Below are 12,456 nucleotides of genomic sequence, written 5' to 3'. Positions count from 1 at the left end.
TCTTGTTGGATCTCCTGCTATTTTGTCCTCCCTCTCCTGCTGGGTTTCCCTTTCACTTTCATATTTTCTGGTGTCCTCTGCCTCCTCCACTTCTCACCCCCTCTTTGCTGTTCCCACTGTGGCATCTCAGGGATCTGCTTCCACGGCTCTCAAGGCTTCACCAGAAATGGCCACCAGAAACACTGGGTTGGCCCTGAGGGCTTACTGAGTTCCTGCACTTGGAGCTTTGCTTCTCATTATGCTCATGAACTTGGAGTTGCACACATTTCCTCCCCTTGGCTTACCGTTTGACCCTGGGCAACCTCTTTTACTTCTGCCATTTCCTTACCTGTAAAGTGGACTCAATAGGTGCCCTCCTCAGGGGTTTTAGTGCAGCTTAACTGAGGGTTAGCACAGGGCCTGGCAGAGAGGAGAGTGTCTCGTAAATGTTAGCTGCTGGTTATAATTAGGCTGTGATTACTGTCGCCCAGCAGCTGTGAATTAGAGTGCCAGGTACCTCTTCCCATGGCACCTTTCTCTCTTTTTGAAGGAGTTGGACAAAAACACTGTTGTATTTCAGATTTCCAAGCCTTTTATTATGGGACAGTTTAGTACAGTAGAGGGCAATGAAATCTTGTGTATCCATTATTGCTCAGCAACTGTCGTCAATTCAGGACTGTTCTGCTAAACCCCTGGCTCCTCTCACCACATTATTTTGAAGCAGTCCTAGACGTCATACCATTTTTATCTGAAAAAGTTTCAGTATGTATTGAAAAACGGACCAATTTTAATAAACACCAATCACAGTATCATTCCCACACCAGTGCTTTAGTAGCGATCCTTAGTAGTGATCCTTAGTATAGGATCACCGATCTAGTTGCTGTTCTGATTTCCATGATTGTCTCCTAAATGTTTTCTCATAGTTGGTTTGTTCAAATCAGAGTCCAAACAAGATCTTCAGGTTATGTTTGGTTGCTGTGTTTCATCAAACTCTTTAATCTAAACATCTCTCCTCCCTCGTGATCGATTTGGTATAAAAGCTCCGTTATTTCTCTTGTAGAGTTTCCTTCATTCTGGATTTTGCAGTTGTAGCCCAGTGGTGCCATTTGTCATGTTCTGTTATCCTCTTTTATTTCTTATAAATGAGAATTTAGATCTAGAAACTCCATGTAATCAGGCTTAATTTTCTTTTTGTTTTGAACAGGCATGTTTCTTAAATGGGATTCTGCCAGCAATACAGGTAGTGCCCAGTTGTCTCTTGTTTGTGATGTGAGCTTCACTGACTGGTGATCTCTGCCCGTGGGCTTTGCAAACTACTGATATTCCAGTTCTCTCACTGCTTCTTCATTCATTGGCCAGGACGTTTGTGGAGAGACACTTGAAGCCATTTAGTTTGCTGACACATAGTAGGCACAAGAAAGTCAGAGTTTTTTGTTTTATATATTTTTTGTTTGTTTTCATGTCATTACACAGCATGGATTTTTAAATTATTGGATGCATTTGAATCTATTCTCGTTTCTTATGATGCTCAAATTATCCCATCTGTAGCCTGGGATGGGGGTGTTTAGTTGGTTCTTGAATCTTTTCTCTGTGACTGTAATAGTCTCTGGTGGCTTCCTTGCTAGCCTGTGTGTTCTGGGACTTAGGCTGAACCATTTCTGCAGAGTTCTGGGTTGAGTGGGAAATGGTATTCAAGGCTACAGTGCATGGGTGAGAGTCTCTCCTAGTTTTCCCATGCTCAGTTGAAGAATCCCTACTCATCTTCAGAAATGGATGCCACCTACCTTGTCAACCCTTTGATCTTTGCACCCTTCTCTCACACTTGGCCTCTTTAGCTTCCATGTTCTTGCTTGTCATCTTGTCCCTTCCTCCAGAAGAAAAAGACCACACTGAAGAATGGTCAGGCACGGTCACGCTTTGCCTCTCCTCAAAGGCTTCATGCAAGGATTCAGTCCTTGCCTCTACCCAGACCCAGGAGGTGAGAGATTCCTTATCTTTCTACCCCTCAGAGCCCTGCAGACTGCAAGCTCTGTGTTGATGATGGTATTGGGGCCAGTTACACACATCTGTTTCAGTAAATACTGGTTGAATTAAGAACCGTACTTTCCTCTCCTCCAAGTGTGCGAAATAGAATGTATTTAATGTCCCAGTCATTTAAAGAATTTATCACTAATCTGTTATTTTTCTGAGCAAAAAAAGTTCCAGCTTTGTAGTTTTCGGTGGCTTTATGCATTGGCGTCCTAGACAGAACCCAGCTATTGTTTTGCTTTTGTGAGAAAGCCTATAAGTCTAAAATGAGTGTTTTTTGTTTAACAAGTCTGCTATTAAACTTATTTTTAGTAATTCCTGTCTTGGAAATTGTTTGCTGCCCATGTTGGTGCATCCCAGAATGTGCACTTACGCCAGTAAGAAAAAGAAAAGACTTGTTTTAAAGATGAGCAGGCCTGCTCCTTCAGAGACTGCCTTCAGGCCTGGAGTTTCAGCTTCGGTCATACTTGATTGTTTTGTTGGTGAAACAAAGCCGTGTGCATTCCCCGTGCAGCCTGCACAGCCCCACAGCTAGAGAGGGCACAGCCGGAATCATCACTGTTCCCACTGAGAAATGCACCAGCACCCTGCCCCGCCCCTGCTCCACAGGGTCTTTTTTTTTTTTTTTTTTTTTTTTTTTTTTGGGGCAGCAAGCTCCATTGAATGGTTCCTCTGTATTAAGGAAGGCACCGTATTGTGGGGTTAATTCCCTCCCCTTTGCCTCTCTGGCATCCATAGCAGGAGCCCGGCCTGGTGGGCCTGGGATTCACCAGGCTGCAGGCAGGCAGGCAGGCCGGCCTCTGTGCCCCGAGGAAAACTCGCCTTCACAAAGGGAATTTCATGATGGTCCTGTGGCTCTCTGACACAGTGGAGGCTTCAGGAGCAAGTGGTAAAAGCCACCAAAGAGAAAGCTGGCCCAGAGCCACTGACGTCACGCCTGTAAATCCATTGGTGGAGCCCGGCCGGGCAGCGCCTGCCAGCTAGCCCCTGCACTTTGGCCTTACTGCTTCCTCCACCCTCCCCTGCCCTGCAGGCCAGCCTGCGTTTTTGTTTTCCCTTTTCCCCTTTCCCTCTGTGCGACTGGGCTTGTGTTGAGACCCGGAGCGCTTTGTGCTTCAGGTCCCCTGTCGCGGGGGCTGGGGAGAGTCTGAGGACTGGTGGGTGAGGGAGGCTTGAGACCTTTTCTCGGGGGTTGAGGGGGGAGCTTCCCTGTGATGAGGCCACAGGGAACAGCCAGCAGTGGCAGCCTCTGACTGTATCCTTGGAGAGAGCTTTGGAATGTGTATGAGGGGTGTGTGCACACGTGTGTGCCTATGCATATGTGTGTGTGCATGGTGGAGAAGTGTGGAAATGCACTTTGAGTCCCCGTGCAGAGGATGATTTAAGAGAGAGAGCTGCAGTGTGAGTCCTTTTATTAGCCATTACTCACTGCTCAGCTAACCCCGAACTTGCCCTGGTTTCCATCTGTAACAGTTAAATCCATAGCTGTGTGCTTCTGTACATCGTGGGTATTTAGAGTCACAGCCCCAGATGGACCCGAATTAAAATACTGCTGTGCTGAATCTATTTTTATGTCTCGGGGAGTGACGTCTAAAAATAAACCTTATCCCACCTGTTAGCCACTTCGGGGAAGTTCAGAGGACGCTGTTATGTTGCAGCCCAGAGATTAAGCTTCGATCACAGCCTCCCACGTGATGCCCACATTCCACTCTCCCTGCCCCTGGCCTGGTGTTTTCATTGTTGCAGTCGCTGTTGTCCTCTTATTTGTTTTGCCAAGAATATTCGGTTGCAAGTAGAGTGAAGTATCAAATCAGAGTGGTGTTGAAGTTCCCGAGTGATAGGGTCAGAAACATACTAAAAGCAGTATCTTATCCATGAATCATGAGATGAGTCAGTTCCCGAAACCACTACAAGCCTCATAGTTCTTGGCTACAAGCAGAAGCAGGAAATCCAGGCTTCAATAACTTCCTTTCCCAGTGCTGGCTATGGCTGCGTTGGTGGTTAGGTTCTGCTGCCTGCTTTTGTAAGCGGTGAGATGTATGTCTGAGGGGCAGAGGCTCTCCAGTCAATTCACTGCAACTGTTTATAATTTGTGGTCTTGATCTGAATATCAGGCTACACTGGCACACCCTGCTCTGCTGGGCGGCCCTGCACTGCTCCGCTGGGAGAGGCGGCGGGCTGTGTCCGGGGCAGTGCCCCAGCAAACACGTGGCCCGTGTGTCAGGAGACTGTAGTGTGCCTTGAATCTCAAAACCTGAGGCGTGCCAGCAGGAACGAGGAGGAAAGGGAGCCCTGGACTCCATATGTAGAGTTGAAGAATTGACTTCTTTTGTTTGTTCTCCTGGCCCAGAGAGAGGGGGAGAGAAGAAACAAGCGCACACAACACACTTGCCAGCCGTTCGCTTCCTTATACACAGAGCCTTTGTTGATGTTGTTCTTCTGCATGCAATGTTCCAGGCCGGTCTTCTTGACTTCGGATCAATTTGATGATTGTTTCGTTAAACATTTTCAAGAGTCAGGAGAAGCACATGGTGTGGTCACCTCTCCAAGTCCTGGCTCTGCTGTGACTTGAGTTTATTTTCCCCAGGTCGGAGGGGACCGGGGTTGTTGGGGTTTCTGTCAGCGTAGAGTTGGTCCTCACTGCTGCTTCACTTGTGAACTTAACGGGCTTTTTTGATCTTGAAAAAACTAAAGTTGAGTGCGGTGTGTTTTCATGTGTCAGCGCTTACTGTTCTTCTAGACTCATCTGTGTTCCCTAACTTTGGGATTTGAGAAAATAGGATTTCAAGAAGACTCCTTTCTCCCTGTTTTAGGCTTCTGTGGAGCCCTTGCAAGTTCTAATTGCTATCTGAAAATAGAGTGGGGAGACAGGCTCTGGGGAAAGACAGAAGGAAGCCATGCAAATTGAGACAATCAGTTGCGTGTGGATACTGTTTTTTAAATTGAGCCTGTTTCCAGTTCATAGCTGGCAGTGGCTCAGAAAGGTCAAATTCTTTTTCAGCCTTTGTAGGGAATACAATAAAAGCAAGTGCAAAAGTTTCCCTGGCTTCTTAATGAAGCATGGCCGATGCAGCTCACAGCCAGGCAGGTGAGCGCCACTTTGCTCTTACTTGTCATTTACATTTTGCGTTTGGGTACTTTTCTGTTTGACTTCAGTCCAGATTAAAAAGCCATTGGGGAAGCTGGGTTCATTTTGATTTTAGAGGTTTGACTGGGAATCATCATTTCTGACCTCAGGTTTTCCAGATTTTGGGCTGGTACCAAAAAGCTCTTTAGTTTTAGGTGAGTTTGTTTGGAAATTTCTGTGAAAATATATTCCTCTTATTAACATCTCAAGTGTTATTGCCTAAACTTGGAGGAGATTTTGCCTTACCTTGAGAGAGGTACAAATCCAGTTATTTTTATTTGTCCAACATTGATCTGAGAGTTAACTTCTCTCTTATGTAGATTTCAGGCTGGGAGTAGAGGCTGAATCTTGAATTGCTTACTATCCCTGAACTGAGTTGTCCTTGGCCAGGGATTGATTCATTAATTAAAATCAATGTAAATGGATTTGCAAGCCTCCCGTAACAGATTATCTTATTAGCAGCCACACAGAGCGGCCCAGGATCTGTGAGGAATGTGTTTGTTGCTTGAGGTGAAATAGATCCAGACTGATGGACTCTTTGGGGCTATTTTATGAAAAATCCAGCTTCCTTTGTAAGGAAGGAGCCTCCGTTAGCCTTTATGTTGAACAGGTTCTTCTGAGGGATGGACAGTTATTTTACTTTCTGAGGCTGCCCCAGAAAACTTGAGTGTGTGTGTGTGTGTGTATGTGTGCGTGTTGTGTGTATGCGCAGTATGTGTTGTTTGTGTCTTCCCGGTTTCGTGTCTCACTCCCACCCTTGTGTATGTGTGTATGTGTGCTGTATGTGTTGTGCCTGTCTTCCCAATGCCTATGTCTTGCACCCATCCTTGTGCACATGCACGCCTGTTATGTGTTGTGTGTATTTTACCAGTACTGTGTCTCATCCCCACCCTTGTATGTGTGTGTGTGTGTGCATGTGGTATGTGTTATGTGTGCTTTACCGGTGCTGTGTCTTGCCCTCACCCTTGTCTGTATGTGCGTGTGTGTACATTGTGTGTGCGGTGTGTATTGTGTATGTCTTCCTGGTGTCACGTCTGGCTGCCACTTCTGCATACATGCTCACCAGCACCTTCCCATGTATTCCCCAGGCTCTGCCTGTCTCAGGCAAGATTTCTGCTGAGAACTCTTTCTAGAGAAAAGGAGGAACCAGAAATAAGTTCCTATTTGGTAACAACAAAATGCTTGCTTTCTCCAACCCAAGCCACCAACAAGCAAGCTACACAGAAGATGTTTATCTGTTATTTGAGGATCTGCTGTAGAGCGGGGCTTCCTTAGAGGGAGGATAAGAAGACATGCTGATACCTTGGGAAAACCCTGTGGCTTTAAGAAGGTCAGAGTGCCTTCCGCCGCTGTCACTACGCTGTGGTTTTGGGTGACTCTGCCGGACAGGTAGATAGTTTCAGTAGTGAGATCAGCCCAGGCAGTGTTTCTCTGATGTTTGCATCAAAGCAGGGACATCTGACCCAGGCTGAGTTAAACTTTGCCTCCTGAGCATTTTGGGTTTGAGTCCGCAATCCTGGTTTGCCTTTGATGCTTCCGCGGTACTTGAGGGAGATGCTGATGGGGGAGTGGGTGTTTGACCCACGGGTCTGGAGAAGCGTGGCCGACAGCCGCTTTACAGGACTGGCACAGAGCAGCTGTGTAGAGGAGCAGGTGAGAGGTGCGTTTCTGGATGGTTTTCTGTTTGCTGGTTTCCATCTCTCAGGATGGCTGGCTGCAGTTCCTATCTGGGGCGTCTTGTGATAGACCCCTTGGCCTTACAGTGAACCTATTTTCTCTTACCTTTCTCCCTCTCTTTTAGGATTGTGGGAGTTTCTGTTAATTTAAACCAAATGATCTTTGGCTGGCTAGTGTGTTGGGTAATAAACTGTTTCTAGAATGCGAAGAGGCCCCACTCAGCAGAGGCTGCTCCGTTGGGTGGCATGCGGCCTGCTGTTTGTCACACAGCGCTGCTGTCTCCAGCACCCAGAGCTGCCCTGCACCCTGCTCCCTGGTGGGTGTTGGGTCCACAGGAACATTGTTTTGGTCCTTGCACTGTGCAGCTCGCTGGAGAGTAGCATGAAGGGTTACCTCCCTGCCTGTGTCTTGGACTGGGAACAGTTCAAGGGCTCCCTAAGTGTGGGGAGCAAACCGGACTAGACTAAGTTACTGGAATTAAGACTTATTCTATGCATCTGCTCTCCCCCAATATGGCGTTGGGAGAGAAGTAAACAGCTTCCGCACAGCTGCCTCCAGTTCAACTAATAAACTGTAGGACTTGCTCCTGATTGGAGGAGAGCAGCGTACTCGGCGTGTGGGCAGCCGAGTTGGGATTGGCGGAGGAGGACTATAAAGGAGGAGAGAGACGGCATGCACCAGGAACATCTATGGGGAACATCTAGCTGAAGGAACACCCGTGCAGCCCCCGAGAAAGCCAGCCAGCGGTGTGCCGCTCCCCTGCGGAAGTGGGGAATGTGGCCAGGGGGAACTGCCCTTCCACGGAGGTGGAAGGGATAGTAGCCAACCCGGGAAGAACCAGCAGCAAACCCGGGGAGGGCCGAGCAGACAGAAAGAACAGCGCAGGGTCCTGTGTCGTTCCTCCACGAAGAGGGGGAGCGACATAATGGTGCCGTGACTCGGATAGGAAACCTGACTCGGATAGGAAACTTAGAACGGATAGGAAACTTAGGAGGGAAGAAACGGGAAGAAATGGGAAATTACCGGAGAGAGAGACTAGCAAACAGCCTAGGGAAAAGCCGGACGAAAAGGGTGCCGGAAGAAGCTATTGAAAGCCTAGGCATAGACTCAGATACGGACTACAGGGGGAAGCTGGGAGAAATCTCTAAGGTCGAAAGCGAAAGTGAAAGCTAGAACAAACAGACTCGGACGCGGACTGTGGGGAGAGGCCAGGAGAAATGAGGGAGGAATATCGTTGGAGGAAAGTTTGGGGAAACATACCGGGTAGAGAAAAATGTTAGGGAAATTGAAGCCGCGGGGGGCAGGCCAAGGCGGAAACGGAAGCCACTTTGGGGTTCTCAAGTTAGCCCGGGAATGGGGGGCGAAAAGTTGAAACCAGAAGCTGAAACGTAAGCCAGATTGGGATCCGTCTGATTAGCCCGGGGAGCAAAGGACGGGAAGCCAAACCGTGGGGCGGAGACGTATGCTGGGTTGAATTCGCCAGGCTAGCCCGGGGAACTTAGATTGAATGCTAGTGGCGGACACGTAAGCTACGCTGTGTTACTCGCGGAAGCCGTCGCGTGCAGAGAGAGCACGGGGCGTGAATAGATAGGGAACGGGGCTGGCGCGAGGCCGTGGTGCAGACGCGAAGGGCGTGGAGACCGCGGAGCGCGCGAAGCCAAGCCGCACAAAGCCGGGAAGCTGCGCAGATGAGAGAGGCGCGGGCTAAAGCGGCTCAGAGCCGGCGAGGCGCCGAGAAGCAGCCTCGGGGCGGGGCGAGGCGCCGGGAAGCTGCGCGGAGCCGTGAAGCTGCCGGCAGGGCGAGGCGCCGGGAAGCCGCAGGGATAAGAGAAACAGAAGTTTAGAAGTAAAAGAGAAATAGGAATGCTGGAAGATAGAAGTAAAATGGGAGAAATAGGAATGCCCGGAGATAGAGAAATAGAAAGGCCTCCCTACAACACTGCAATGTGAGAGCTTGGATTCGGTCTGCCTGATTAAGTGAGGCGATGAGCACGATGAGCACCTGCGGCGGCTAGCAGCTTATGCGCCGCAGGTCACCGAAGACAGGCACGAATTAACATCAGTAAGGCCTCCCCACAAAAAGGCAATGAGAAGGCTTGGATTCGGTTTGCCTGATAGAGCTTGTAAGCCCCTGCAGTCAGAGCAGAGCATGCGCTGCAGGGCACCGAACACAGGCATGCATCAGCGCCTAAAAACCTCCTCACAACATGGCGAAGAGAGGGCCCGGATTCGGTTTGCCTGATGGATAGGACTTGTAAGAGCCTGTGGCAACTCTAGCAAGTAGAGCAGAGTGTGTGCCGCGGGACACCGAAGACAGGCGCGTATCAACGCCAAAAAATAAAAAGAAAGGGGGATCTGTGGGGAGCAAACCGGACTAGACTAAGTTACTGGAATTAAGACTTATTCTATGCATCTGCTCTCCCCCAATATGGCGTTGGGAGAGAAGTAAACAGCTTCCGCACAGCTGCCTCCAGTTCAACTAATAAACTGTAGGACTTGCTCCTGATTGGAGGAGAGCAGCGTACTCGGCGTGTGGGCAGCCGAGTTGGGATTGGCGGAGGAGGACTATAAAGGAGGAGAGAGACGGCATGCACCAGGAACATCTATGGGGAACATCTAGCTGAAGGAACACCCGTGCAGCCCCCGAGAAAGCCAGCCGGCGGTGTGCCGCTCCCCTGCGGAAGTGGGGAATGTGGCCAGGGGGAACTGCCCTTCCACGGAGGTGGAAGGGATAGTAGCCAACCCGGGAAGAACCAGCAGCAAACCCGGGGAGGGCCGAGCAGACAGAAAGAACAGCGCAGGGTCCTGTGTCGTTCCTCCACGAAGAGGGGGAGCAACACCTAAGGCCTATCTGCTGCCTGGTGTGCCTTGTGAATGTCCTGCCTGGCACTAGGTTCAAGCTTGGCAGGTGAGGAATTTCCCCACTCATCCCCGGTTGGCTGAGCACCTGGGAAGAGGCAGGCCAGGTGTGTCATTAGACCTGAGTGTCCTGTCTGGTGGCCCTGCCGCCTGGCCTCCTCCCCTCCCATCTCTGAGCAAGGCGGAAGGCATGCTCTGGGTGACCTCTGGCAAATGCCTCCTGAAGATAAATCTGATAAATACATCGTGCACACGCTGACGCTGCCTCCGTCGGGGAGTCTCACTGCTCACTGGCGTTTTATTAGCAAATGGATTCAATAACCAGCGCCTCTGGAGGAGACCAGTAAGTTGTGTGCCCATGGGGATGGTGTCCACCACAAAGCGCCTGCTTCCTCCACTGCTCCTGGGGTGGGGGGTGTAGGGGGAGTGCGGTGAGGCTCTGAAACAGAAGAGTACAAATGATTTAAGACAGTTTTTTTGGAGGGGAGAAATCCTCATGTGTACCTTAGCTAGACATGCATGAGGGTACTTTGAAATGTTAAGTGGGAAATGGAATTGAAAGCTGAGTTTATTTTGGTGTAAATTTTTAAAATGGTTTTCCGTTTGCTGGGGGCTGTTGTTACAGCACCGTGGGTTAAGCTACTGCCTGGGACGCTGGCATTCCATATTGGAGAGCTAGTTTGAGTCCTGAATACTCTGCTTCTATCTAGCTCCCTGCTGATATGTCTAGGAAGGCAGCAGAAGATGGCCCAAGTGCTTAGGCCCCAGTCACCCATGTTGGAGATCTGTACGGAGTTCCCAGCTCCTGGCTTCAGCATGGCCCAACCCTGGCTGTTGTGGCCATTTGGGGAGTGAAACAGCAGATGGAAAGTTTCTTTCTCTCCATCTGTCTGTCACTCTGCCTTTCAAATAAAAAAATTTAAAAAAAAATCCATGCATAGAAATTTTTCATGGCATGCATTTTCCATGAACTTTTTGAAGTACCTGCATATTCTATTTTTGGTGTGTTTTGCAAATTTGAAATAATTTTTTAGGCTTGAATACAACATTCTGTGCTGGGCCCGTAAAGTTTAGTTTGGATATTTAGAAAGTGGAAATATACAAAGTTGTTTTCTAAGTTGAGAGGAGCTTGGGAAAGGGAGAGGGTGTGGACTGGAAGGTCCTGGCTCTGCAGAGCCAGTTTCTGGCTGTAACATAGCTCATACTCTTGTGATGTTGTGCAGTGCACCAACTCTCTCAATGGGTTAGCACATCTATCCCTCAAATCAGCTTCTTTTGAAAAGTGGGAGATGAGGAGCCCCCCCCCCCCCCAATACCACTTGGCTCTGGCCCCCCTTTGCTGCTGTCAGCCCCTGGTCTGGGAGAAGAATGTGTTAAGTCAAGGTTGGGGAGGTGACCTGGGGGTAGTGGAAAGGAGGGCAGGTGGGGTCTGGAGATGCAAAGGAATGGTTTTCAGCTTTTAGTGCAGACAGATTTCTGCCTAAAAGCAGGAATGGACTCAGGATCTTGTTCACTGGTTTTCAAACCAGGCTGATGGTCTTTGCTAGTCAGGGAGTTGAAAATAATAGTGATTCTTGCTCTCCACCTTGAGTCTTCTCAGTCAGAATGGCTACAGAGTGGGAGCTGAGTGTGCTGAAACTGCCAGGTGATTTTTGTAAAGTATCTGACTCTAACTCAGTTTAGCCCCGGGTCCGTTTACTTAGAATTGTTCCATAGAATTTAGCTACTTGGCATATACAGGGTACTTGTTGGAAACGTAGAATCCAGAGGTAGCAGCAGTTAAGATGCTGCTTGGGATGCCTCATCCCATGTCTGAGTGTCTGAGTTTGAGTCCTGGCTCCACTTCTGATTCCAGCTTCCCGCTAGTGTGCACCCTGGGAAGCAACAGGTGATGGCTCAAGTAGTTGAGTCGCTGCTGCCCAAACGTGAGACTGGGATTGAGTTTATGTCTCCAGCCTTTGGCATGTTGTCCCAGCCCTAGATGTGGTGGGCATTTGGGGAGTAAACTGGCAAATAGAAGATTTCTGTTTCTTTCTCTCTGCCTTTCAAATGAATAAAAATAAAAATTAAAAAAAAAAAGCAGGAACTATGTAAGACCTCATCCTAGGTTTGCTGAGTTGGAATCTGCATTTTCACAAGATCCTGGGTGGTTAGTATGCACATTACATTTTGCGAAGCATTGTCTTTCCTCAGTGAAGATCCAAGGGGTGTGAGGTAGGGAAATAGCACTAATGCTTTCCAGGTTTGCCCTTTGACTTTTCCCTGAGAAATTGTAAGCTAGATTTATTGCATTCCTTTATGGTTTCCAGGTCTTTATTTATATACTTAGGCTCCTCTACTCTTGGGAAGGTGTTTGTTGTAGTGGTTAAAATGCCTCTTGGGATGTCTGCATCTCATATGGGAATGCCTGGGTTCAAGTCCTGCCTGCTGTCCTGATTCCAGCTTCCTGCCAGTACACGCTTTGGGAGGGGAGACAACAGATGATGGCTGAAGTAGTTGGGTTCCTGCCACCCATGTGGGAGACTTTGAGTTTGTGGCTTCTGATTTGGGCCTGGCCCAGCCCTGGCTATTGTGGGCATCTGGGAAATATGCCGGTTGATGAGACATCTCTTGCTGTCTTTCAGTCTATCTGCCTTTCAAATAAATAGAATACTACACTGAAATTATTGGAAAAAAGTATTTCTCAAAATTGCAGATCACAATGTACTTTATATAACAAATTATGTTTAGACTTTATTTGGAATGGTATAGGAAGTGAGGTAGGGATCTAGAACTCATGGCTGGTC

The 12,456-nt window shown here is 48.7% G+C and overlaps 1 protein-coding gene and 1 long non-coding RNA gene across 10 annotated transcripts in view; one reads left to right on the top strand and one right to left on the bottom strand.

Moving 5' to 3' along the window:
* The window catches only part of TEAD1 (TEA domain transcription factor 1), a 284,516-nt gene that overhangs the window by 16,675 nt on the left and 255,385 nt on the right, over positions 1 to 12,456 (top strand). The window lies entirely within an intron of this gene.
* On the bottom strand, positions 2,619 to 11,213 carry LOC149128400 (uncharacterized). The gene is made up of 2 exons (XR_016231025.1): positions 9,652 to 11,213; positions 2,619 to 7,246 (listed from the first exon to the last, which is right to left on the bottom strand). It is a non-coding gene; the product is annotated as an uncharacterized LOC149128400 (long non-coding RNA).

Source organism: Oryctolagus cuniculus, chromosome 1, assembly GCF_051225735.1.
Source record: "Oryctolagus cuniculus isolate XC-2025 breed Fujian yellow rabbit chromosome 1, ASM5122573v1, whole genome shotgun sequence".
NCBI classification, from domain to species: domain Eukaryota; kingdom Metazoa; phylum Chordata; class Mammalia; order Lagomorpha; family Leporidae; genus Oryctolagus; species Oryctolagus cuniculus.
Note: the sequence above shows the minus strand (reverse complement) of the source record. Positions and strands in the feature narration are given on the sequence as shown.